Source organism: Arvicola amphibius, chromosome 1 (assembly GCF_903992535.2).
Source record: "Arvicola amphibius chromosome 1, mArvAmp1.2, whole genome shotgun sequence".
Classification (NCBI taxonomy): domain Eukaryota; kingdom Metazoa; phylum Chordata; class Mammalia; order Rodentia; family Cricetidae; genus Arvicola; species Arvicola amphibius.
The window spans coordinates 85,961,054-85,988,178 of NC_052047.1; positions in this window are offsets into that span (position 1 = coordinate 85,961,054).

A 27,125-nucleotide genomic window follows, 5' to 3' on the forward strand; every position below is an offset into this window, starting at 1 on the left:
AAACACGAGTTGAATATAAGTTATGTACACAGTATATTCTAAACATGAGCGGAATCACATACATAATATGCTGTAGCAAATAAACATTACCTTTGTGTAGACTTTTTAATTGTAAGTCTTTAAATCTGAAGCCAAATTTTCTTACAGATTTTATAGATTTTCAACCATACCCAGTGAACTTACAAATCTTGAGGAAGCGTTCATAGCATGTCTTAAGGGATTTTTTTTTTTTTGAGAGCAGAGCACAGAGAAATAGTACAAACACAAGATTTTAAGAGTGGGAGGTTGGAGATGTGTAGAGCAGAGTGAGTGTAGATATAAGAGATTTGGGGATCATTTGTTTGTGCTGTGGCAGTTACGATTTGTGAGAATTTGGAAATCAAGTGTGCCAATTTTTGACCATTGATCTGTACTGAGACCACGCTGTTTGTAGTTCAAGAAGGTGAAGGAGGGGTCAAAAAATAAAATTCCACTGAAGTGAATTTCTATAAGCTGAAAGCAGATGCTGCAGACTGACGGCTGGGGCCAGAGATGATGGCTTAGTGGGACTGAAGTTCCGAGGGGGAGGCAAAGAAAGCTAGCTGAATAGGGGAAAAGGGAGACGCTAAGTGTGTTTAGTAGAGATACCCAGATGGGTACAGCAGGCCAGAGTCAAGAGATGCGAGACAGGTGCCCAGGCGGGTACCTTGGGAGGTAGAAGGCTCTAGGAACTGTAGGGACACTTATGGCATCAGCAGGGAGAGAAATGGTTAAAGCATGTGAAGTAGACTAGAAGGTGGACTCTAGAATTTGGGGTCAAATTTGATGGCAGGAGCCAGCAGAAACAAGCATTCTGTACATACCCCAGGAGAGTCAGATCGGCAGCTTGGTGCAGAGTGGCTAAGGTCCTTAGGAGGGGACTCATTTATGCCACTCTGGAGGAGTTGGCACCAGATGAATGAAAAAAGAAAGGAAAAGGAAGGACATGACTGCTCCTAGGTATGGAAGAGGAGGTTTATTGTAGATAAAAGAGAGAAGCATAGCCAGAGGCAGGGACATCTGAGAGAATCCAGAGTGAACATGACCCTGAGCTGGGCTATGTGTGGAGAGACGGGTGGGGAAAGGGAAAGCCAGGAGAATAAAGGGTAGAGAAAAAGGCCAGAATGGCTGGATTATATAGGGAAGGGCATCTGGGGGAACAGGAAGAGAGGAGAGAGGACTTGGAGGTAGGAAATTTTTGAGCTCTTACTATAGACAGAGGATGCTCCAGGAGGGAGCTGAGAGATGCACCAGCCAGTGGGGAGTGTATGCCCGGGGTGTGCACGCTGCAATGGCCTACTTCTTTACTTTATTTTCTCCCCTTCTGCTAGGTCCAGCTCCTGGTTCCCACTTAGCAACAAATTTACAGATCCATCAAAGAGAATTTAAAACCAGGACATTTACTTGGGGTGGGGAAGACCAGACAAAAACAAATAGATTAGATCAGAACAGATAAACAGGGAATGGGGAATCCTTTTCCAGTTCCCTGATCACTCAGAGAATTTATAAAGGTTCTGACTAATATTGGAATCTAGGGTACGGAATGGTTATCCAAGGGATAATTGAGGCCAAATTTGACTGCGAAGGTGGATAAATTTGGGGCCCTTCTGGCTGGGTGCAGGTGGAGAGGCTGAAGACTTTCAAAAAGGCATCCTAAGGGAAAACCAGAGGTATGGATAACATATCCCACTCAACGGGGGCCAGGGGCTAATTGCTCTAGGAAACTGTGCCTGGTACGAAGGCTATTGAAAGAAGCCAAGATGTGAAAAACCATGAAGCTTCACCCAAGGGAAGGGTCAGGAGTGGTGTGGGTGAAGAGGATCAGCAGTGACCTTAAAGACCATGAGCCGGGCGGTGGTGGCGCATGCCTTTAATCCCAGCACTCGGGAGGCAGAGGCAGGCGGATCTCTGGAAGTTCGAGACCAGCCTGGTCTACAAGAGCTAGCTCCAGGACAGGCTCTAAAGCTGCAGAGAAACCCTGTCTCGAAAAACCAAAAAAAAAAAAAAAAAAAAAAAAAAAAAAGACCATGACTGGGGTACCTCCACCTCCAAGAGCACCAGAGGCCTACTGAAGGGTCAGTGCTCACTTCTTTGGACGCAGGGAAGCATTTACACCAAGAGGGATCACTTACCAATTGCTGGTGATAGAGGGCCAAGCGATGGGTGAGCTAGAAGGTGAGTCTGTTGTGGGTGGAGCAGATGGGCAGGGGTATGCTGTGATAGGGCCACAGAGGGGGCACAAGCGTCAGGAAAGCCTACCCTGCTTATGATACCAATGGAAAGGTATGCAGTGGGTACGGAGCATGCGCATAGGAGCGACACAGCGAAGGTCCTGAGGGTGAAAACGTGCCGCCTCGTTGGCTGTTCCTGATGATGGGGCCCTTGGTGCTGAGTCCTTGAAGGTGGGGGAGTACATGGTTCTGGGATGTTGGTGATTATTGGTCCTATGATTTGTTTTCTTGTCGCACAAATAATAAAAACCACAGATATTGGGGTTCAACCAGAAAGCCAGAAAAGCAAAGCAGCCAAGCCACTAGAGAAGTCTTACCTCTACCAAGGCTGGCCGACTGCAGACTAAGCTTCTCTCCCCCCATTTTATATTCCCTCTTGTTCTGGGATTAAAGGTGTGTGACTCTCTAGTACTGGGATTAAAGTGAGCCACCACCACCAGGATTTGCTTCTGCATTGACTTGTGTAGCCCAGGGTGGCCTTGAACTCACTGAGATCCATCTGCCTCTGTCTCCCAAATTCTGGAATTAAAGGTGTGTACCACCACTGCCTGACCTCTAGTGGCTTAGCTTCGCCCCTCTGATCTTTTAGGTGAGCTTTATTTATTAAAACATAAATAAGATATCGCTATACCCTTTTGTTAGCCCTTTGTTAGATAAACTTGTTTGACCAGGAGTAGTGGGCTTTCTGGAATATAAATTGTCTACCTCTCCCAATAGGAATTAACTCAAAGGGGCCTGTCAGTCAGTCACCTGGACAGCATTTGCTCCTCAGGCAGCTCTCTGTTAAAGGGACTTAAGGAAATCTTACAAGTCTATTTTAAAATGTAGTTTGACATTTGTGCAATTCTCTAACAGAGAGAATGAATTCCTTCATACAGGTTGGCCATGCTCACTCTCATCTCTGAGGCTACCTTATATTATTCTCTAATTAACTCTGCCTGTCTTCTACATTATGCTCTGGGGGTCCCTTCTGAGTTAATTCATGAAATTTCAAGGACTGGGGACCTGAAGTGAGGCCGGTGGAAGGTTCTGGAAACGAGTTTTGAGGTTTCTAGCCGACTGTGATTCAAACTTCTTTATCTTCGTAATGGTACCTTGTGGACTCCCCTGTCTTGATCTGAAGCTAAGGTGGCATAGAAAAGGAAAATCTAAGGGACAGGAGAAGGGAAATTAGCCCCTGGCCCTGGAGTCTAGTTTGCTGTCCCTGCTGACTGAAAGCCAACTGATAAAGCTAAAATTGCCTGAGAGTGTTAATCCCGAAGATTCGAGGAAAAGACCACCAGTCCAAATCATCATGGCCAATTAATTAAAGCAAGCTTTTTTATTCATGTGTATGGGCTGCCTCCTCCTAAGGTGGGGTTCAAGAGGTAAGCATTGGACATAGGGAAAATAAAGGCTTTTATAGCTCAGGGGTAAGGGTTTCCAAATGGGTGATTTGGCAGGCAAATAGGTGGGGTTAGAGAAGCCAAACATGAACATAACAAGTTGGTCATAACAAACTTTTGAAACAAAGATGTAGTTCTCTTTGTTTGTACCACTGACTCCTGAATAATGACGTGGAGTCTTATTATTAATTATGAAAGCTTGGCCTTAGCTTAGGCTTGTTCCCAACTAGCTCTTAAAACTTAAATTAACCTGTTTATATTAATGTACATTTTGCCACATGACTCATTACCTCTCTTCCAATCTGTACATCCGACTTCCTCCTCATCTCACTGGAGAACCCCTGCTTCTCAGATTCTTCCCCTAAGTTCATTTCTCCCCCCTGGAACTTCTGCCTATCCCTTTCTGCCTAGCAATTGGCTGTTCAGCTCCTTATTGAATCAATCAGAAGGTGCCTTAGGCAGGTGAGGTAGAACAGATACATCTTCATGGCATACAGAAAGATTATCCCACAGCATGAAATCATAATTGCAAGGTGGTCATAACAAAGCGGTCATAACAACCTTTTTCAACAAAAGCATGGTGATCATTTCTTGGAGCAGGCAGTACAGAGCTATTTGTAGTTAAGGTTACAGGTGAGGCATAGCACAATCCTTGAGAAACAGAGGTTTTATCATAAACAGGAATGAACATAGTTGGTCTTCGCTACAAGATGGCTTTCAAGCCCAAGATGAAGGTAGGCTGGTCCATCAAGAGACAATATGTTTTTTTCTGAATACATCTCAAAACAAGAATGTAAAAGACAACAAATCAACTGTGCTTATTCAGGGCCAGAATGTTTATAACCTTATTTTTACAATAATTAGCTCATCTCTCTCATCTTTAAATCTAAACAGTGCACCTCATAAAACCACCCTACAACTCCATTTACAGAAGGACATTAAGAAAGGTTTCCTGGGGCTGGAGAGATGGCTCAGCGGTTAAGAGCATTGCCTGCTCTTCCAAAGGTCTTGAGTTCAATTCCCAGCAACCACATGGTGACTCACAACCATTTGTAATGAGGTCTGGTGTCCTCTTCTGGCCTTCAGGGATACACACAGACAGACTATTGTATGCATAATAAATAAATAATTTTTTAAAAAAAGAAAAGAAAGGTTTCCTGGTGCTGACAAGTTGCATAGAGGCAGAGGCAGACGCGTTCACAATTAGGCTTTCCCTGCCACCAGATGCTGCCCACTCTTGGGGAGAGACTTCCCCTTCAATTAATCTTTTCCGGAAAGGGACTCACAGACCAGACTAGCCCAAAGGTGTATCTCTTACTTGATAACTTCCAGGACAGAAGACAGCATCACTGCTAGAGGAGTAATGGGTCGTACTCTGCTTCACAAGAAGTGCCGAGGACCATCACCAGCCAACCTGCAGCCATTGGGGGAGGAAAATGCTGCTGGAGGAACAGAAGATGTTAACACTGTTTTAAAAGAGGCCTGAAAGTCAACTTCACCCATGAGGGCCTGGAACGTGGAATTTACGAGCTGCCAAAGCCTTGGATAAGTGCCAAGCCCACCTTTTCATTGCATCCAACTATGATGAGCCTGTGTGTGTCAAGTCTGTGGAAGCTCTTTGTACCAATCAGCCTCGTTAAGGTTGATGGCAACAAGAACCTGGAGGAATGAGTAGGCCTCTGTGAAAGCCATCAAGAGAAGAACTCCTGTCAAGTGGTCAGCTGTAGTTGTGTAATTGTTAAGGACTGTGACAATCTAAGGCCAAGGGTGCCATCAAAGAGTACTTCAAATGCAAGGCATGAACAAACATAAATTGAGTTCATCTTCTGAAAGAATGAGGGACGTGGCCATTTATGACGGTTAATCCTGATGGTCAACTTGATTGGCGCTGGTATCAAGTAAGAGATACACCTTTGGGCTAGTCTGGTCTGTGAGTCCCTTTCCGGAAAAGATTAATTGAAGGGGAAGTCTCTCCCCAAGAGTGGGCACCAGCTGGCGGCAGCCTAGACACAGATGGGGACCAAGAGTGATTGGCCCCACTTCCTGCTGGTGAGTGTGTCTGTCCCACGGTTGCTGCCGCTGTTAGAACCCAAGCTTCACATTGTGAGCAGCCACAGTGGTGGAGGGGCTCTCCACTCTGCCTCCTGCAGAAGCCAGGAGAATTCCCTTCTTCCTCCTGGGCCTCTATTCAGGCCACAGCAGGATTCTTGGCTTCAACACAGAAAGCAATCTCAGGACAAACTGCTACAACGCAGAGTTGAGGTTTATTAAAAACACATTTGTTACATGGGTGTTAAATGCAAGAATTAGCAGAGAAGCTTAGGGGATAGTTCAGTTGGTAAAGTGCTTTCTGCGCAAGCATAGGAATGCAAGCTTGAGCTCCACCACCGCCCCCAGAACCACATGAAAAAGCTGAGCACGGAGGTCTGCATTTGTAATCTCAGTGCTGGGGAGGTGGACACAGCTGAACCCTTGCTTTACTGGTCAACTGTCCTGGCACACTTGGTGAGCTCCAGGTCATTGAAGGCCCTCTGGCCTTCACATACATGTGTACACACATAGCCACACACATATGTATGTGTGTGTTCAAGAGCAGGCACACAGGCACACACACACACACTCACACTCACAGAAGAGACTTGAACCTTTTCCCCTATCAGCCAAGAAACTTGGTTTTCACTGACCAAGTTTCTAGAATGAGGTAGTGCCTGATAATGCCAATCCCTAGGCTCCCAAACAAAAGGGGGATGCCCCAATCATTCAATTTCCACTTTGGTTCCTATCGTCTCACCATATCACTATATATATATATATATATATATATATATATATATATATATATATACACATATACATATATATGTGTGTGTGTATATATATATATATCTTTCATATATCTATCATATATATCTTTCATAACTGGAATGAATTTGATCCCCAAATCTTAGAGAGGGATAAATTGACTTGGCTTTCTGCAAGCAAAATAGTCAAAACAATTTCAAATAGATGTCAAGAAAAATGGACTAATAGCTGACAGTTTTTGAACAGGGGCCAAAAACAAAAAACAAACAAACAAACAACAACAACAAAATTAAAACCCCAGTGCCTTCTGAGAGCCCCACAGGAAGCCATGCAAAATGCACTTCCTTCCTCCTCTGGAGGTAAAAACCTTTACAGAGACAGATCCTTAACCTGCTCCTGACCTCAGAAGGAAATCACATCATTGGCACTCCCGACTCTAGTGACAGCCTACTAAATATTGTCAATTCTGCTTTCCACAGCTGAGTTTAATGGAGGACCAGAGAGAAGAAACGGAGGTCAAAGCCACTAGAAAGAGAACAGAAGACGCACAGAGGTTCTTGTATCCTTACAGGGCGGTGTGAGGTCTCCCATCAGCTCCTCTCCTCGAGGCTATGTCTGTTGGTAGACAGGTAAAAGACAACTGCCTGCATTTTAAGAATTCTCTGAGGACTTCTTGCCCTCAGTGTGGCAAGATAGGACTGTTAGGGAATATTATTTTAAGGTGTGTCACTTTTGTTTATGCTGTGGAACATTTGTTTAATGAGGTAAAGATGTGTTGCTTTTGTTTCTGCTGCATTTGGTTAACTCTGTGAAGCTGTGATTCTTTGCCTGTCTAAAACACCTGATGGTCTAATAAAGAGCTGAATGGCCAATAGCCAGACAGGAGCAAGGATAGGTGGGGTTGGCAGATAGAGACTATAAATAGAAGAAGAAACAAGAAAGAGAAAGAGCCCTCTAACTTCCTGTTTGGGCTACCAGCACGTCAAGCAGGGCAATCACTCTATCCTCATCCCCAGATTAAACCAGATTAAAGGGCTTTTCCTGACTGAAAAGAGTATCTTTTCCTGGTTTGAAGCCTAAGAACGCTAATCCCTAATTAATTTACACTCGATTCATCTGCTGTGGGTTTTAAGATGCCGTAGTACCCCAACGTTGAATGTTAAAATGATTCCTTGATTTGGTCTCCAGCAAGGCTCAAATGGATGGTAGTCCCTCCTTGGTTTCCCGGATCTTTCAATCTGTAGCTAAATCTCAAGTGATTAGACATTTTCTTTATTGCTCTAGAAGTCCCCAGTCTCCCAGAATTGTGGACTTTGCTAACCAATCCCAGGGAAAAGTAGGGAGATGGTTTGGTTGCTGAAGCGCTTGCTGCACAGGCGTGAGGTCCTGGGTCTGGTTCCCCAGCAGCCACGGAAAAGCTGGTCACAACAGATGCATCTGGAGCTGCAGCACTGAGTGGCAGGGCCTTGTGCAGCACTGACTGCAGCTGGAGCTGCAGCACTGAGTGGCAGGGCCCTGTGCAGCACTGCAGCTCACTGACCCCGGTCTAAGCCGATCTGACAGACTCCAGGTTCAGTGAGGAGCCCTGACTCGATTATAAAGTGGAGGATGATTGAAGACACCCAACACTTAACTTCTGGCTTCCACACGCACACACGAGTACGTGCATGCCTGTACACTTGTACTTACACATGTACACACCCATGTGAACCTGTGCATACACACACACACTAAATAGCCTCAGAGGAAACCACCCAGTATCTCTGGCCTCCGCATGCACACACATATGTGCTCATAGCCACACAACATTACACAAAATTGTTTTAGAATTATATTTATTACTTTTAATTGTATTTATGTATGTGCAAATGCCTATAAAAGCCAGAAGAGGTTTGTAGAAGGAGTGGCGGGGCCCGCCACCCGGCTAGCTTCACACCCAAAATAATTACACGGAAACTGTATTGTTTTAAACACTGTCTGGCCCATTAGTTTCAGCCTCTTATTGGTTAATCTTCACATCTTGGTTTAAACCATATTTAATAATCTGTGTAGCATCACGAGGTGGTTGCTTACCAGGAGCGATCTTAACCTGTGTCCATCTCAGAGAGGAGAAGCATGGCGACTGACTATGGCGACTGTCTGAAGCATCTGCCTGACTCCCTTTCTCTCTCCCACAATTCTGTTCTGTCTACTTCGCCTACCTAATTTTCTGTCCTATTAAAGGGCTAAGGCAGTTTCTTTATTAACCAATGAAGGTAACACATAGATAGATGACCCACCTCCATCAGAGGTTGTTAGATCTACTGGATCCTCTCTAAAAATAGTATACAACTCTTAACTCCCCAGCCCCAAGCACTCATTTTTGTTTAAAGAATTAATGTAAATATCAGACACCTGGAGAGCTTATTTCTAGAGGTCACGTGAGGGTTAACATTGTGTGCTGGCCTGATGGGTCCTAGAATCACTGTGAGACAGACCTCTGGGCTCAGCTGTGGGGATTATCTGGCTACGGTTAACTCATCAGGGGAATGAGGTGAGAATAGTCTTTCCTTCCTGACTGGATGCACTGTGGCCAGCTCCCCCAGGCGCCTGCCACACACCTTCCCACCATGAACCGTAGCTTCAGACTGTGAGCAAAGATGGACATGTTCTTCCTGAAGCTGCTTTGCCAGTCATTCTGCCTTATTCCTGAGACAGTAGCTGATAAAGTCTTGATGTTGTGCCAAGAATGGATGATGGCTTTTACAAAGTTTTAGCTATGATGATGAAGAAAATCAAATGGATTAGTGATAATGTCCACAGATAAGATATAAAATATTTGAAAATTCCTTCCTAGAAGGGTGAAGAAGACAGCATGAGGAGCGTTTTTTTTTTTTTTTTTTTTTTTTGTTTTTTCCGTGTGCAGCATGGCACGGTGAAATGAAACACAGAACATCAGAAGTGAGCCAGGATTGGGCAGAGGAAGAGAAAAATTATGGGTGTGGTTTGTTTATGTTCAATTTGAAAAGCTTTGAAAAATGGAAAGAAGTTGGAAATCTAAATTTAAGGGTAGTCATTGGGATTTGAGGGGAGCAATGAGTCATGACTTCTGAATTCCAAGCCATCTGAGAAATCAATATGAAATTGGGACTCAGACTCTCACCTCTGCCAGTGGAACACTGGATTGTCAGACATCGCTTTGATCTGTAGACCAGGTTGTGTTTTTATTATCTCTCCCTGAACTTCACTTATTGGTCCAAAACTGCACGCCTTCCTTCTTTATGGCAAAACAGAGCCTGGCTCAGTGTGAGTGCATTAAACAGAAGAGGATTAGTATCCATCCCAGGCTTGAGGTTTGAAGAAGAAAGGAGGTGCCCAGGCTACTGTGAGTTACTCCTGAGGGGGAAGAGGGAGCCCTCAACAGCAAGCACTCAAGGTCAGGTGTCACAACAGAGACTTCACAAAGGGGAGCTTTGCAAAGGTATGGACAGCATTACAGCTACCAACAAGGAGCTGCAGCCAGGAACCAGAGGCTGGGAAGTTCTAGGAAGGAGGGACAAGAGAAGGGAGCTCTTACCAGAACTTAGCCAAGGCAGAGATGTTGACTAACAGGAAGGAGGCAGAAGAAAGAAGCCTGTGCCCAAACTGGTCCTCGCTGGGTAGTAATGGTGAACTGTGTGAGGGCAGGTAATTCCTGGTCTCTGGTCTTCCCACCTCCATACTCCCTGAAATACCAAGCCCTCCAGATTCCAGAGGCGACTAATAACTGGGAAATGCATCTGTAACTGTCAGTTGCCCAACACAGGACAGGGAAGGAAGGACAGAGAAAGGGCCATCAGAACAGTCAGCAGTCTGGACACCGATTGTCGTCAGGAGAGAGCTGAGAACACACTACCCTCACCTCATGAAGTTGGCTTCCATTCCCTCCACATAACAACCCCTTCTTTAGTTCTTCTAATAACTGATGGGTAGTTTAGTCTTTGCTCCAAGAAGGCTCATGGACAGGAGAATGATTTTATAATTAAATTACTAACAATCAATGAGCCTTGAGAAGGAAACTTATCACCATTTCCTAGTCTCCTATTTCTTCAGCTGTATTGCCCAACTCTCTCGCGAGAAGTTACACAGTGAGATCAGCAGGTCATATATGGTCTATAAAATCCAATGAAATGGTAATGTTCCCAATAACCACATTCTGTTACAATACTCACTATTACCAAGGTGTGGATTTACTTCTGTTCATGTCATAACTTTTTCTGAAACTGGGGCTCATGTTCCAGTCTTCTCAGCCAAAGGACCATCTGATGGTGCCGCCATTCCCTGTATGTATGTGTGCATCAAAGCTTGCACAGTGGATCGTCCCGGTGGCATAGAAGGTTTTAGAGACAGAAGAGAGGTGGCACCCCAATATCTTTGATGATACAAGGGGTGGCACTGAGATGACCACAGTCCTTTTTGAGGTAAGTTCAGTCAGGGAGACAGGAAATAGATTCACGGTTGTAGGGGTTGGGAGAGCATAGAGCAAGAGCAGCTGCTAACGGATACAGGGTTTCTTAGAGGGCAATAGGAATGTTCTGGAACTGTTTTCATAATATATTCACATTTGAGATTACTTAAAAATAAAAAGCTTAAAGTGCCTTTGGGGGATAATATTCAAATTTGGGGTTTTACATAGAAAATCTGTATTCAGACTATATTATAGTTATAAACTATCTCTTGGGGGGAAAGATAATCAATAAAAAACTCCTTTTCACCAGATGGTGGTGACGCATGCCTTTAATCCCAGCCCTGAGAAGATAAAGGCAGGCAACCTCTGTGAGTTCAAGGCCAGCCTGGTCTACAGAGTGAGTTCCAGGACAGCTAGGCAACACAGAGAAACCTGCCTCAAAAACACAAAACAAAAAGCCTTTTCAACTTCGAGAACAAAAATGATTCAGAAGACTTGGATATTGGATAACTCTTAATAGTTTGTTATTTTGCTTATATTTTCCTTTGTAAGTAAACAGATGGGCGATGTGATTTTTAAAAATCTACAACTAAGTATAAAAGATTATGTTAATTAATACAAAGTGATCATTTCGGGTAACAAAGATGCATTTTCCCTGTCTAACTGGCAGCCTCTCACCCTTTCCTGCACAAGGGGTTAACAGGTCATAGATTATTGACGTGCCAGCCCACACCCAGGAAATTTAAAAACCATGTGTAAACCTGCCAGTTAATAGCAGTTAAACCAGTTATGTTGGTTGTGATTCTAGGTTATGAGCCACAGCAGCCAACGATTCCTGAGTTAAACAGAGAAGGAATGTGTACACAGCCCATTGGGTATTTGGGGGAATTACAGGGACAACCGGAAATCCTGACTTTGAGTTGGTGTTGCCTGCGACCTATTTCAGAGGGAATCTGCTGTTGGCTGCTGAGCTGTGTTCTCATACCCACCATCACGAGGGTTCTCTATTGAACTTCACCCGTGTATCACTAACTCCTGACTCAAAGATGAAGATGGGCATCTCACTAACTGAGCCTTGATCGTACAGCTGCAGAGGAAGCTAAGAAAGCGGAATGTGTTATGCTTCTTGTGATATTGTTGTTTGTGTTTTTGAGGCAGGCTGGCCTTGAATTTTTAATTCTCCTGTCTCTACTTCCCAATACTGAGGTCATAGGCAGGGAATACCACACCTGTCTCTATAAAAAGAGATGGACTCCAACTGCCACCAAGACACCCACGGAGGGGAAGAAGTTCAGTGATGAGCAGTCAAAAATTATATGAATACCCATCCCACCATCCCAAATTAAACACTTAGAATCCCAGAATGTATACACAGAACTGACATTAACTATTGATCCCATCAGTATCTGGGGGAAAGAGAAAAAACAGAAAATACATAAAAGAATAAGAAAATTATTAAAAATTATCTTGACTCATAAACTTGACAATATGCTGAGGGAAATTTTTTTTTACTAAAAAGCTAATTTTTATCTAGATTTGCAATATTGCACCTGGAAATTGAGGCCTTTTTAGCCTCTTGCAAAATTTAGAAATTTCCTTACTTTCTTTTTTTAAATAGATCTATTTATCATTTTATGTGTATGAAGATTTTGCCTGCGTGTGTGTGTGTGTGTGTGTGTTGTGTGTGTGTGTGTGTGTGTGTGTGTGTGTGTGTGCAGTACCTATAGAGGCCAGAAGAGGGTATCAGATCCCCTGGGACTATATTTTGTCAGTTAAAAGTCACCATAAGGGTGCTGGGAATCAAACCTTGGTTCTCTGAAGAACAAGAAGCGCTCTTAACCACTGAGCCAACTCTTCAGCTCATCTTTGAGTAAGGTTTATCCTGTAGTACAGTTTGGCTTTAAACTCTCTTCAGTCCTCCTGCCTCAGTCTCCTGATACTAGGATTGTGAGACCAGCTACAGTTTTACTTTCTTCTTCTTTTGTGTGTGTACATGCACATGTATGTGCATGTGTGTTGTGTGGAGGCAGAAGTTGATGCTGAATATCTTCCTTGGCTGCTTTCAACTTTGTCTGTCTGTCTGTCATCTATCTATCTATCTATCTATCTATCTATCTATCTATCTATCTATCTATCATCTATCTATCTATCTATCTATCTATCTATCTATCTATCTATCTATCTCTCTATCTCTCTATCGAGTGGGTAAGTCAGAGTTTCATTGAACACAGGCCTCATTAATTTGGTCAGAACTGCCTGTCTAGAGAACCCCAGGGAGTTGCCTTCTCTGCCCCTCTGGCAGTAGGCTTACACACTTGCACTGCCATGCCCAGGCTTTTAGGTGGAGACATGGCATCTGAACTCAGGCCCTTATGCTTGCTGACCGAGCCATCTTCCCAGTTCCTTCCCTCTGTCAGAAAGTTTCCAGTGGTGCTCAGTACCTGTTGGACTCCTTGCTTCTCTACTCTCAATTACCTGAAATCCCTTCGTTTCTGCTGCTTCCATGTTTTCATCTATTTTCATATTACTATAACTGCTTAACACAAACAAAAAACATATAGAAAAAAACATTTCTTGCAGTCCTGGAGTCTAGGAAATTAAAAGTTGAGGGGCTACATCTGGTGAGAGCCTTGTTGATGGTGGGGAATCTCCACAGGGCTGCCGTGTGGCACAGGCATTGCTTGCTGAGACCACAATCTTGCCAGAAAGAGCTCTCAGTTTATAACAAGCCACCTGTGTGATAGCTCATCAATCTATTAATGTGTTGACTGATTAATCCATTTACAAGATCATACCTTTCAAATATCAGTTATATGTTATATTGGAGATTAAGCTTCCAATATATGGAAGTTGGAAGGCGTATTCAAAATCTGGGGAAAATTCCAGTTACAATCTTCATGAAAATAGTAAAATGAATAAAGAAATAAATAAAAAGCCTTAAAAGCTATGCAGGGAAACCCTGTCTTGAAACACCAAAAAAATTGAATATGAAAACACAAGAGACCCTGTGCAACCAAAGCAATCCTGAACAAAAAGGAAACTGCAGGAGGTATCACCATATCTGACTTTAAGTTACATCACAGAGACATAGCAATGGAAACAGTATGACACAGGCAAATAGATAAATAGACCAGTGTGACAGAATGTGTTTAATCCAGAGAGGTTGTAGCGTTCAAGAAACTGGAAATGGGAAAGGCAAGAGAAAATTTCTTAAGGGGTCAAGGGATGGCAGAACGCATGATTTGAAGGTTGCAGGAAGAGGATATTGGGAATTAAAGGCTTCAACAGGGATCGGGGATGGAGGACAGAGAGTAGGAGGTGAGGAGGTGTGTAGAGGGCCAGGTAACCAAACTTAAAGATGTTTGCAAAATGTTTATAACCTACAATTATATAAGCTAAATTAAAAAGGCAGTTTAGCAAGGATTTTGAGACTAGGCACTCTGTTATAGGGGTCAGTGTTTCCACAAGTAGATATGGCTCTTAAGTGAAACTCTTAGTGCCTGGTGTGGGATACTCCCCTAGGAGTTTGGTTCAGGGAAGCCCTAGAGGCCCCCAAAACAACATAGGCTATTTCCATTCCTCTTTGTTACCAACTGAAAATAAACTGGAAGGCTCTGTTGCTGAAGACAGCACACTTTGGTTTCAGGACGTAGAGGTCAAGCTAGAAGCCATCTGAAAACTGTCTACCTGGCTAAGGTGTTAGTGCAGGTGCTAGGGGAGAAAAGCCATCAATGGTATGACCCAGTGTGAGCCCTGCATTCCACGACACTGGCCTGACAGGAAAGAGACTGGTACAATAGTGGTTGGGAGGGTATAGAGGCAACCAACCACTTTTGGCTTGGTTTTGAAGCTTGCTACACAGAAGGGAATTCGTGCATGCTACTATAAACCGGGTCAAAAGCCAGTGGCTCAGGACATCATAGGCCCGGGGTGGGAGGGTCCTACTACTCTTTCACTAAATGGTCATGTTGTCAAACTGCTTTCTGTTTATTTATGTTAATGGACAGAGACTAGTACCATTCTCAACCTTTACCAGAGAGGCTTCTCTTTGCAGTGGTTAGCAGTGTTCTCCTGGAGCTTCTGGTTCACCCCTGTACCATCTGGAAAGCCACCCCCCCACCACCAAACCCTGCTTTCTCAGAAAGTCTCTGAACAAAGGAAAGATGCCAAAAAGCCCAGTTCTGCATTCTTGGCAGCTACTGCTGCTTCCTCCCCTGATGCCTCCCAAGTCCCTGCCTAAGTGGTCAGCTTTTGACCATACTTGGGCACAAACCCAGCTTCTGGTAGACACATTGTAATGATCTATCCTCCCCTCCCCCGCCTCTCTGCTCTTCTCCCCTTCTCCCTTTCCCCTCCATAACCCACTAAGTAAACATCCAACCTTACTCTGCATGGTGTGCCTATCTGTCTGTCTCTTGCCTGCCACCTTTGGAGACCTGTGGCGTGGTCTCGTGATATGCACATCTGTCTGTCTCTCCTTGTGGCCCACTGTAGCCACTGTGCCATCCCTGCCTGGGACTGGCTGCTCTTGAGACCCACTGCCTGCCCCCAAGCAGGGACCTGCAGCATGATCTCATGGCCCGCTGCCCGCTGCAGCCACTCGGGAACCTGCAGCTTTTTACTTAACCCATTACACATGCCATCACCCCTTGCCTACAACCTATAAAATCTTCCCATAAACCTGTTATTATACTTTTCCAGTTTGGCTTTATCTGGCTTACTGTGTTGGGGAAAAACTTATCATCAGGGGCAGAAAATCTACGAAGCAGTTCATGAAGAGACTCATGATTGGCTGAAGAGCAGTTCTCAAATAAGTGATTATCGGGTGCTCAGCTCGAGCTGAGACATCTCTATCAGCGCCTTCTCCCTAAGGCTCAGGGAACATTTCACAAGGGAAGGCAGAAAGAATGTAGGGACTGGAGGGTGGGGAGGAATGCTGCAAAGGCTGTCCTCTGGACACGGCCCTGCTATTGCCCTCACGACTCATGCAGCTCATGTGGTCGCCTGCACAGGACCAAGTCAACAAGACCAAGCAATACTCCAATGGGTTAAGGGTGAAACAAGGAAAAAAAGAAGAAGGGAGAGAAAATTGGGGTGTATATGATCAAGATACATTGTTTACTTGTGTTACATTGTCAAAGAATAAATAAAAGATATTCTTTAAGACCTAGAGATGTCGTTCTGTGGTAGAACGCTGCCTGGCATGTACTAGAGGCCCTGGGTTTGACCCTAGCACTGCCCAAAGGAAAGAAAAGCAGAGCCATACTTAAGTCACAGAACCCCCTATGTCCCTGTCAAGCCAAGGATACAGCCCACTTACTCTTGTAAGCAATTGTTGCAATGGTATACTGGTACATTGGCATTCTAGTGGTGTGTGTGTGTGTGTGTGTGTGTGTATGAGAGAGAGAGAGAGAGAGAGAGAGAGCGAGAGAGAGAGCTGTCTGTCATATTTACACTTTCTTTGATGTAATTGTATTCACTGTGGAATGTTTCAAGCTGCCAAAGGTGTGCTTGCAGAATTTCTGAATAATTGTCTCTTGTGAGGCTTGCAAGCATTGTCTCTTGCCTGGAATTTCCTAGGTTTGGGTATCTGTCTCTAAAAGTGACTTTCTCGCTTGTTTACTCTGAAGATTAAACTTAGGATATTTTTTAACTTCAGTTGTTAGGAACTTAATTTTGAGGGCAGATGACATGTCTATGCACAGTGGGCAGGTGCCATGTCTGTCTGCACAGTGGGCAGATGCCATGTCTATGCACAGTGGGCAGATGCCATGTCTGTCTATGCACAGTGGGCAGATGCCATGTCTGTGCACAGTGGGCAGGTGCCATGTCTGTGCACAGTGGGCAGGTGCCATGTCTGTCTATGCACAGTGGGCAGATGCCATGTCTGTGCACAGTGGGCAGGTGCCATGTCTGTCTGTGCACAGTGGGCAGATGCGATGTCTGTCTGTGCACAGTGGGCAGATGCCATGTCTGTGCACAGTGGGCAGGTGCCATGTCTGTCTGTGCACAGTGGGCAGATGCCATGTCTGTGCACGGTGGGCAGGTGCCATGTCTGTCTATGCACACAGTCCAAGGACTGACCTAACTAGAGCAGGGTGGGAATGAAGAAGTGACAGACAGACATAAAGAAAAGCTGGGGTTAGGCACTCTGGACTTTGGAATGGAGAGGCCACAGCACCTGGAAGCTCAGCAGGTTCATTCTCTACAGGTGAGCAGGGAGGCAGCTGAACAAAGAGGCAGGTTGAGCTAATCTTGGTGGAAGAAACAGGTGAATAGTTCTCAGGCTGGAAAGATCCAGGAGTGGGGGGGAGGGAGCTATGGTGGACATTTTCCATATATACTGAGTGTCGCCTAGGGTAGGCTTTGCCACTTCCTGGGGCTGAGTCATTGGGTCCTTTACTTGGATGTGCCCATATCAGACAAGCCACAGTCACTCAGAACTTCGCTGGATCCCTGCAGGCAGAGGTCTTTATCTTATTCACCTCTGTTCTCTTGGCTCCTGTGTGGGGATCCCTGCAAATGCCACAGCCGGCAGCGTAGAGCTCTGTGAGACAAGAAGGAAAGCCAGCTCAACAGGACCCAGTGCCGGCTTTGGTTCAGACTTCTAGAACGTGACCCTAGGCATATTTAAGATCAGCACAACTTTGGAAAAAAGTTTCCTGAAAACAATTACCACAATAAAGCGTAAGGCGTGACTACACTGAAACTCTTCTGCCGGGTGTGTCTGACCTCTTTCGTCAGAGCTTAAGGGCCTCCCGGAAGATCTGGTAAAGCCTAGGTTATCACAGAGGTCACCAAGCTCCAAAGCACTTGTGACGTCTCCCCTGGGGACAGGTTCTACCGACTAAGAAATCAAACTTAAGCTAAAGGTCTAGGGAGGAAGAGCCTGGGATGAACAGGACAGTCTGGGGGATCCAGGTGTGGCTGTACCTATAGATAGCTCAGGTAACCAGGCTGTTAACTAATGCCCACTCCCAGCCTTCTGGGTGGAACACTTCTGGGAGCACAAGGACCTCGTGCCCTCTACACACCTGGAACACTCCTTGAGGTGTGGAAGGCTCTCTGTGTACGTTTGCCAAGGGGGTAGTTTTGAGTTCTCTGGATCTTAGTGAGGACAGTACTTTTGCCATGTGTGGATCCAGTCACTGTCTTCTCTGCTTGGTATGAAGATCATGTTGCAGACAGCAGAAATTGTCCTGTTCTAGGGGAAATGGAGCATGCCATGGGCTATCCATTTGCCTGTTGTTGCAGGTCGTTTTTTCTGAGACCTGGCCAAGACTCTAGCACGTTCCCTTGCTTCTTCAGCTTACTGTTTCCTTCCATATCACATGCCGGCTGACACTGCTCGTCACACAGGATTGTTTTCTTCTGTGTTTCCCTTGGCTCTGGAGTCAAGATGGTTGCTTTCCTGATTGACTACATACATCCTGTCGGGTCTGGTCATGTTCTTTAACCCTTCTTGGATAGTGTCTCATTTAGGTGATATCTAAACTGAGGCCTGGCCTCAGTTTACCACTGGGTGCCTGAAGCTCATTTCTCCTTCCTGTACCTGGAAATCCTTCTTCAAAACTTCCCCTAGGGTATACCCACCATGTCTACATTCCTGTGATAATGGATGCCCCCTTACCCAATGCAGAAAGTCACTGGTAACCCTAGGAACATTCTCTGCTCATCTTTGCGACCCCCCCCCCCCCGCACCGACAATCTCTCCACAGCTGTGTGGCTCCCTGGTATAATTTCCAGTCTTTAAAGGGTGATTCCCAAGTTGAACTTACTATTGGCCTCTCCTCTGTCCTTTGCAAAGGGCACTTCTTATGAACTTCCTGGAACTGCACTCCCTGGTTGAGGGCGAAGAGGATATATATAGATGATTCCAGTCTGTTCTCTGAAATATCTCTTCCCTCAGAGTTCTTTGAACATCAGTGTTGTTTGCGTACAATAACTAAAACTAAAAGGTTTTTACTCCTTTATTTAAGAGTGGTTGGGTCAAAGTCTATCTCCCATCTCCTTTCATATTGACCAGTTTGTCCTCTCTGATCAGAACCTGCCCTCCCTACCTTTACATATGTTTAGTTTTACTTTTGAAGATTTTATACGCATAACAATAAAATATAAAAATATTTACCCCAAATTTCTTCTGACTCTCTCCATAGACCCGCAGAATGCTCCCCTCCCAACTTTGTCTCTCTTTTTTTTTTAAATAAATAAGCCCAGTTAGTGCTGCCTATGGGTTTAGGGCTGTCCATGGGAAGATAAGTAGCAGCCACAACCTTAAAAAAATGCTGAGACTATTTAAGGGTGGTGGTGCACACCCTTAATCCTGGCACTCAGGAGGCAGAGGCTGGCAGATCTCTGTGGGTCTGAGGACAACCTGGCCTACAAAGCCAGTTCGAGAACAACCAGGACTATGCAGAGAAATCCTGTCTCAAAAAACTGAAACAAAGTAAAAAGAATGAGGCCCCCTTTTCCCAGCAGCTAACCATTGTCAATAGCTCCTCAGTAAGGCATGGTCTTGTGGAGTGTTGTTTTAACTAGGCAGAGATGTGTTACATTTATTTATGCTGCAGAATATTACTTTAACTGTGTAAAAGTGCGTTACTTTCATTTTTTGCTGCATTTGCTTAATTATGTAAGGATGTGTTACATCTGTTTCACCTTGCCTTCCTGAGGCTCATGATGGGTCTAATAAAAATCTGGATGGCCAGTAGCTAGGCAGGAGAGGAGTAAGCGGGGCTGGCAGGCAGAGAGAATAAATAGGAGAAATCTAGGCTTGAAAGGAGAAAAGAAAGAAGAGAACAAGAGAGAAACACGCAGGGCAAGAAGCCAGACAGCCACCAGGCAGCCAGACACGAGACGCAGTGAAAGTAAGATATACAGAAAGTAAAGTAAAGAAAAAAGAAAACAAAAACAAACAAACAAAAAACAAAACAAAAAAACCCAAGGCAAAAGGCAGAAAAAGAGACACAGGTTAATTTAAGTTAAAGAGCTAGCCAGAATCGAGCCTAAGTTAAGGCTGAGCATTCATAACTAATAAGTCTCTGTGTCATGATTTGGGAGTTGCTCTGTGGCCCAAAAGAAAAAGCCTGGTATAGGTTGGGACCTGAAGACCCCCCCCCCATCTCTGTTGGGATTTGGGGCTAACTTAATTTTATGCAGTTAACCATAATGGCTGTCACGTCGGCTCTTGAGTGTGGTAGCCACGCCATGTCTAGAAGACAGGATTTCCAAGTACCACCCTCTTCCTCTGGCTCTTATATCTTTTCCACCTCTTCTTCCAAGTTGTTCCCTGAGTCTCGGTGGTAGGAGTCTTGATATAGCTGTGCTATCTGGGACTGAACACTCAGTCTCTTATTCTTGGCACGTTGATCAGTTATCTCTCCAGTAATTGCTTCCACCTACAAATAGGAGCTTTTCTGAACAAGGGTATTGGAAGACCAGGTCTAATGTAGCCCAACCTGGCCTAGAGCCCATCATGTAGCCAAGAATGCACTGAAGTCCTGACCCATGTACCTCCACCTGCTAAGTGCTGGGGTTTTAGGTCTGTGTCAACGCACCAAGCCAAACCTTTCCCTTACCCCCCCACCCCGTCTCTCTAACAGTGGTAGTAAGACCTAGGGTTAGCTGATCAGGATTAGCACCAGCTACAAACAAGCAAGGCGTGTCCTTGCTGGACCCCTTTGGTCCTCCTTCCCCATTATCAGCTGCCCTTCTTATTTCTTTCTCCAACTATTCTTATTCTGACCCCATGTTCAAAGTTTTTACAGCCATCCAACTTCTTCTTGGTTCCCAGAGACAGTATGCCCCTGGGATATTCCTGTTCCCTGTTAGTCTTTGGGTTCATCTTTTCATGAAGCTGAAAAGGATGGCCTACCCTACCACCTGAAGAATGAAATTCCCTGTTCTGTCTTTTTCATTAGTATACCCCCACCGCACTCTGCAGTCGAACCTCCAACTCTGAGTTTCTGATCAAAATTACGACTGGGCTTAAACAAATCTATAATTGGTTTTATCTAAGTGTTGGGTTTTGCGGGTAATTCTAGGAGTCTGCAGGTAAGTCCTGTGGAATCAGGTTGATTACACCATGCTTTCTTCTTGGCCTTAAACCTGGACTCAGTCAACATAATTTATAAAGGACATCTGAGGAAGTTGGTCTTGTGTACCTGAGGCTAGAAATACTAGCTATGGTTCTCAAGTGGCCCTCAGGCCGACAGCAGCACCTGGGAACTTGTTAGAACTACAAAGTGTTCCTGAGGAGCCCAGAAACAAACATTTTAATAAGTAGTAATTCTTATGAATATTAGCTTTGAGATCCTTAGTCAAACCCGCATGGTGCTTGCTTTTCCTTGTCCTTTTCCCAACTGGAAACACGGTGGGAACAACAGAAGTGTACCCCAGCTGTGAGTGCCTACGGAAATTACCCATGGAAGCTCTGAATGCTGTAAGTGGCATAATAACTTCATTTGCCCCGCGGTGGGCACACGTGCTCCCATCTGACCACTGCTGATGTCTGGAAGGCTTGTGTAGACCGAGGTTGCTAAGGCCTGGGTTTGCTAAAGACCTGCAACACCAGTCCCATGTAAATGTTCCGTGCACAGAAGTGTAGACACCCAAGAGCATCTCAAGTCCTCAGAGCTGTGACCCTGTGTCTGTTCCTCATGCTCTGCTGGTTTGTGGGCTGTGGGTGGGGCTTGGGGGAGGAGTGTTGTTGGGGTCAAACAGTCTGCCCCCTGCTGATTTGGACCAATGGAAAACAGAACTAGAGCACAGTGAAGATCAAACTTATTACCGATAAGACTGAAGTGGAAAATATAGCTGGGAGTCGGCAGCCACCCTTGGGCTTTCTAATACTTCCCCCCTGGCTTTTCCCTCTGCTAAAGCTGATACTGTCCAGATATGGATCTCTTGCCTCCTCCCCACTCCCCCTTGCCCCATCCCCCCATTGTTTAGTTTTTTGCTTTTCTGATAGTTGATTTGCAGCTTCCCCTAGATTATACTCTGGAGACTGGTGGGCTGGCCTGAGTGTTTTCTGTTATCTTGAAAAAAAAATTAATGCAGTATTCCTTCTCAATCTGTTCTTAAATGATAAAATGAGTGTGTGTATGTGTGTGTATGTGTGTGTGTGTGTTCATGTATATGTACATGTGTATGGAGGCCTAAGGGCAACTTTGGTTCTGCTGTCTGGTTCCTGAAGAGCCAACCACCTCATCTGTTTTTTCCTCTCTTTCTCTCTCTCTCTCTCTCTCTCTCTCTCTCTCTCTCTCTCTCTCTCTGTGTGTGTGTGTGTGTGTAGGGGTATGGTGTATATGTGTAGGTGTGGCCATGTTCATGTATGTGGAGGCCAGAAGAAGACACTGTCTCTCATTGATCCTGAAGCTCAATATTTAGGCTAAATTAGCTGTACAGCAAGCTCATATGATCTGTCTGCCTCCACCTCTACTTCTGTGCTCCAGACATGTACAGCCATGCCCCACCTCTACTTTGGGACTACAGACATGTACAGCCATGCCCCACCTCTACTTCGGGGCTACAGACATGTACAGCCATGTACCCACCTCTACTTCGGAGCTACAGACATGTACAGCCATGCCCCACCTCTACTTCGGAGCTACAGACATGTACAGCCATGCCCCACCTCTACTTCGGAGCTACAGACATGTACAGCCATGCCCCACCTCTACTTCGGGGCTACAGACATGTACAGCCATGTACCCACCTCTACTTCGGAGCTACAGACATGTACAGCCATGCCCCACCTCTCCTTCGGGGCTACAGACATGTACAGCCATGCCCCACCTCTACTTCGGGGCTACAGACTTGTACAGCCATACGTGGATTTTTATAGGTTGCTGACTATTGCATCTTGGGCCCTCTTGTTTTATACAGCAACTTCCTCAGTCTCAACCTTGTGTATTTGAAGTAGGGTCTTTCACTGCTCTGGGCCTTGTGGACTAAGCTAGTTGACTGGCTAGCAAGCCCAGGGTCCCATCTGTCTTTCCAAGCATGCACCATGCAAGCTTTTTCACATGTGTTCTGGGGGTGGAATTCAGGTCCTCGTGCTTGCATGACAAACACTTTACTCATGGAGCTCTCTATCTGTCTGTCTGTCTATCTATCTATCTATCTATCTATCTATCTATCTATCTATCTATCTATCTATTGATCCATGTATCCTAGGCTGTCCTCAAATTCATTATGTCACTCAGGGTAACCTTGAACTCCTGACTCTCTTATCTCTATCCCCCAGTGCTGGGTATCAGGGTAAATACATTTATATGGTACAGGGATCAAACATGGGCTGTGTGTGTGTGTGTGCGTGTGTGTGCATGTGTGCGTGTGTGTGCATGTGTGCATGTGTGTGTGTGCATGTGTGTGCGTATGTGTGCGTGTGTGTGTGCATGTGTGCGTGTGTGTGTGCATGTGTGCGTGTGTGTGCGTGCGTGCATGCGTGCGTGTGTGTGTGTGTGTGTGTGTGTGTGTGTGTGTGTGGATAGGGCCTCATTCCACCCAGGCTATGCTCAGACTTTCTGTGTAGCTGAGGGTGAACCCATGCTCTCCCTGCCTCCGAGTCCCAGTGTTAGGATTTCAGGCGTGCATCCCCACCTGTGGCTTGGGTGGGCTAAGACTGAACACAGGCCTAGGAAAGTACTACTTTTCCGACTGAGCCTCGTCAGCTCGGGTAATGGGCAGGATTTCTAATGAGGACGCTGTCACAACTCGAAAGACACTCATAGTGATGCAATTGGCAGAGGACTCTTTGGATATGAGGAAACCATGCTCGTAGGATCCAAAGAACAGAGGCATCCAAAGAGCCAGCTTCAGGACCTGTTTGAGGCCAAAGAGACTAGGGCAAATCCAGTTTCTTGTCCTCTCGTTCTCTTGCCTGCCCCTTCCCCGAGGCACCCACTTGCATTCTCCTCTGTGTTCCCATGAAGGCATTAAGCATTTGGAAGGGTCTATCAGGCCAGGCGCGGCCAGTCTGTTAAATCCTACTTTCAGAAATGAAGGGGAGAACCAAAACCATTCCCTCCTTCAATAAATTCCATTCCTCTGAGGCCAAAGAGCTCTTGGGACTTTCTTCTGGATTGCTTCTCTCCAAGGATATTGTTTTGTTTTGATTTTTTGAGTAGGGATGGATTCATCCACTAAACCCGTGTCTCCAGAGCTTGAATTTTTTTTTTTTTTTTTTTTTTTTTTTGGTTTTTCGAGACAGGGTTTCTCTGCAGCTTTTTTAGAGCCTGTCCTGGAACTAGCTCTTGTAGACCAGGCTAGCCTCAAACTCACAGAGATCTGCCTGCCTCTGCCTCCCGAGTGCTGGGATTAAAGGCGTGCGCCACCACCGCCCGGCTCCAGAGCTTGAATTTTAACCAAGCTCTGCTTCAAGTGTCAGGAAAACCAGTGAAGCACAACGACCCAAGCCCTGCTTTCATACCTCATTTCATCCGTGGGGGAGATAAACCATAAGCCAGGTAAGTAACAAGGTCTGTGTGAGTGCATGTACACGCCTGGGTAGGCATGTGTGCTCGTGAGTGTGCATGTGTGGTGGTGTTCAGTGCTAGAGAGGAAATAAAGGGTGCGGAATACAGCGGCCAGGGAAGCCTCCTTGGGTAGGTGACATTTCAATAAAGACTTGAAGGTGAAGGAACAAAGAGTCTCACATAGGGAGAAACATTATCTAGAACGTGGCAGGTGCATAGGTGGGAGAGCTGTCTCTGGGGTCACTGGAGCAGGAGAGTGGTCCTTGACCCTCATCAGCTACAGCACTCGGGAAAGTGGCCCCTACACCTAGCCTGGGCAACACGGTAGAGCGGTAGAGCTGACCTTGAGGGTGTGGGTAGGGAGAACTGCCCCTGAGGATGTGAAAACAGGGGAACCGGCCCAGCCTCTTGTTCATAGCTACAGGGGATGAATGGGCCAGGGCGATGCTGGAGAGCTCACTCTGGTGGTAAAGACAGAGAAGAGCTGGTGGGTTGATCAACCCTGCAAGCACCCAGGCCCAGGACCAGGGTTACCCACATCCACCCCAGTTGTGATCTGCTGGAGTATCAGGGTCGGGGTGAGGGGTGTCAGTCCTGCTGACCCAGGACTGCAAGATCTCCATGACACGGGGCAGCCACAGGGTGTCCACGAAGAGTCCCAGTGAGGGCCCATTGTCGATGGTGCGGCAGGGAACAGGGACCTTGAACCCCAGACCAATGATTCTTTACGATAAATGCCTGCATATAACAATATATGAATAAAGAGATTTACTGCATGACTCGCTGTATCACACTGTAGATTCCATGACTTTCCCTTCTTCCCTTCCCCCCCCCCTTTTCTTCTTTTTCTCTTAAATTTTATTTTGAATTATTTTGGGGTGGGGCGGGAGATGGGTGGGATCCAGAGGCATGATGTGAATGACACAAATGATAACAAATACATTTTTAAAAACAGATTACTATTAAAAAGTAACTCCTTAGCAAACCCTTAAAGACCTGTTTCTTTAGCTTTGGGTTTTGCCTCCCCTTCATATTGTCCTGGATGGAGCCTTAACCAGTTGTTCTTAATCCACCTGGGGACACTTTAGAAATGTCTTTGTCCAGATGCCTCTCCAGAGAACGCTCATCTCTTGCGCAAGGATGAGTCCCGGGTGTTCAGGGGCTCCGCCAAGTGCCAGGGCTGATACGCTACCTCCTGTGCAGGTTATCTCGCGCTTGAGAGAGAGCATGCTTGCTCTCGCGTTCTCTCAGCTGTTTCCTGCAGGCTCTACGAGGCGGAACTCAGGCCTCCGGTGACTACTTGTCCAGATCGAAAGGTGTTTCCTGTGAGACAGCGTGGCCTTGTGTGCAGGTAGCCCTGCCAACCACATCAGCCTGCAGAAGCTGTGACGCTCCCTCTTGGCGTGCACCACAGAGCTGGCTTCTGCGCTACACAGCGAACACCAGCTCTGTTGCCCAGGCCAGATGCCAAGTCAGATAATATACACTAAACCTTAGTTCAGATTACAGAGAAAATGTCAAAAAAAAAAAATGTTAGCTATTCTTATCTTCCTCATCTAAAGCAATGGCTCTCTTTTTCATTTAAGCTGGCAACCTATCTTCTCAGAAGGCACGTCTTGGTTTGTTTTCATCTTAAACCCTGTGGCTCCCAGCCCTTATGCAAAGCCCAAGAGGGACCACTTACTCATGTTCATGAGGGGTGTTCTGAGCCGGCAGTTCTTAAAATGTGATTGTGGGATGGTCAGCAGTGAGACTGTTGCCTGGGATCGGGTTAGTTAGGGAAATGCCTAGGATGGGTGCATGAATTTCAAAGGCATGGACCAGCGCCTGTGTCTTCACGGGGCCCCTGTGTGGTTCTCAGCTGTGCTTGGCATTGAGAACCCCTGCTCCAACTAAGACTTGGTTTCTCGAAAGAAGTAGAGGAGCTCAGCTCCCACCCCTGACCAGCTGTGTTTGTATACTCAGGTCGCACACGTACACGCACTGGGCTTCCGGAAACACCGCTCAGCTCTGCCGCAATGGAGCGACAGGCCGAGCGCCTCAGAGCGCAGCCTTAGAGCATAGCTTCTCCTCCACAGATACACAGAGGACCTTCCTGCGCCCGTGGAGAGCATCCTTCCTACCATACCCCCCTCCCCCGGGTAGAGATTTGCCTTGCTAATCTCCTTAGGGCTTAGACTAAGTATCTGTATCTTTTCTCTTCCTAGAGAAGATGAAGTTATGACGTCATGGATAACTAAAACTGCCATGGTGCTTCCATTTTACCTGGACTTTAGAAAATACTCTTAGTCTAGATTCTCCCATGTAGCCTTCCCTCCTCCGCCGCGGTTTAATCCTTGTTCTGACAATCTATTTGTGGCGGCTTTAAAAAGCTATAAGCAGTCTAAAATGCAGTTGCTAGGTTCATGGTGGATTCCTCTATCAGACAAGACAGATGAGTATCTGTTTGGGGCGGGGCATTTATGAGGCCCCACCCCTAGCAGAGGACTTCTTGGCAGTTAATGGCAGCTGAGGGAGGCAAACTCATTCTTCTACAGTGACATAGCCACTGGTAAGTTAACCACACTCCAATAAATTAAATCTATATTCACGTTCATGCAAACAGCTCTAATTAAACTCACACGGTCATTAAAAAAGACAAACAAAGACATCAACGTTGGAAGATGGCAGAGGGTCATGAGGAAGGAATGTGATCAACAGATGTGCATTAATGACCTGCTCAAAGAATAAAGTTTAAAAATACTTTTAGCAAACACAGATTCACAAGAGAAAAGTATCCAGATTT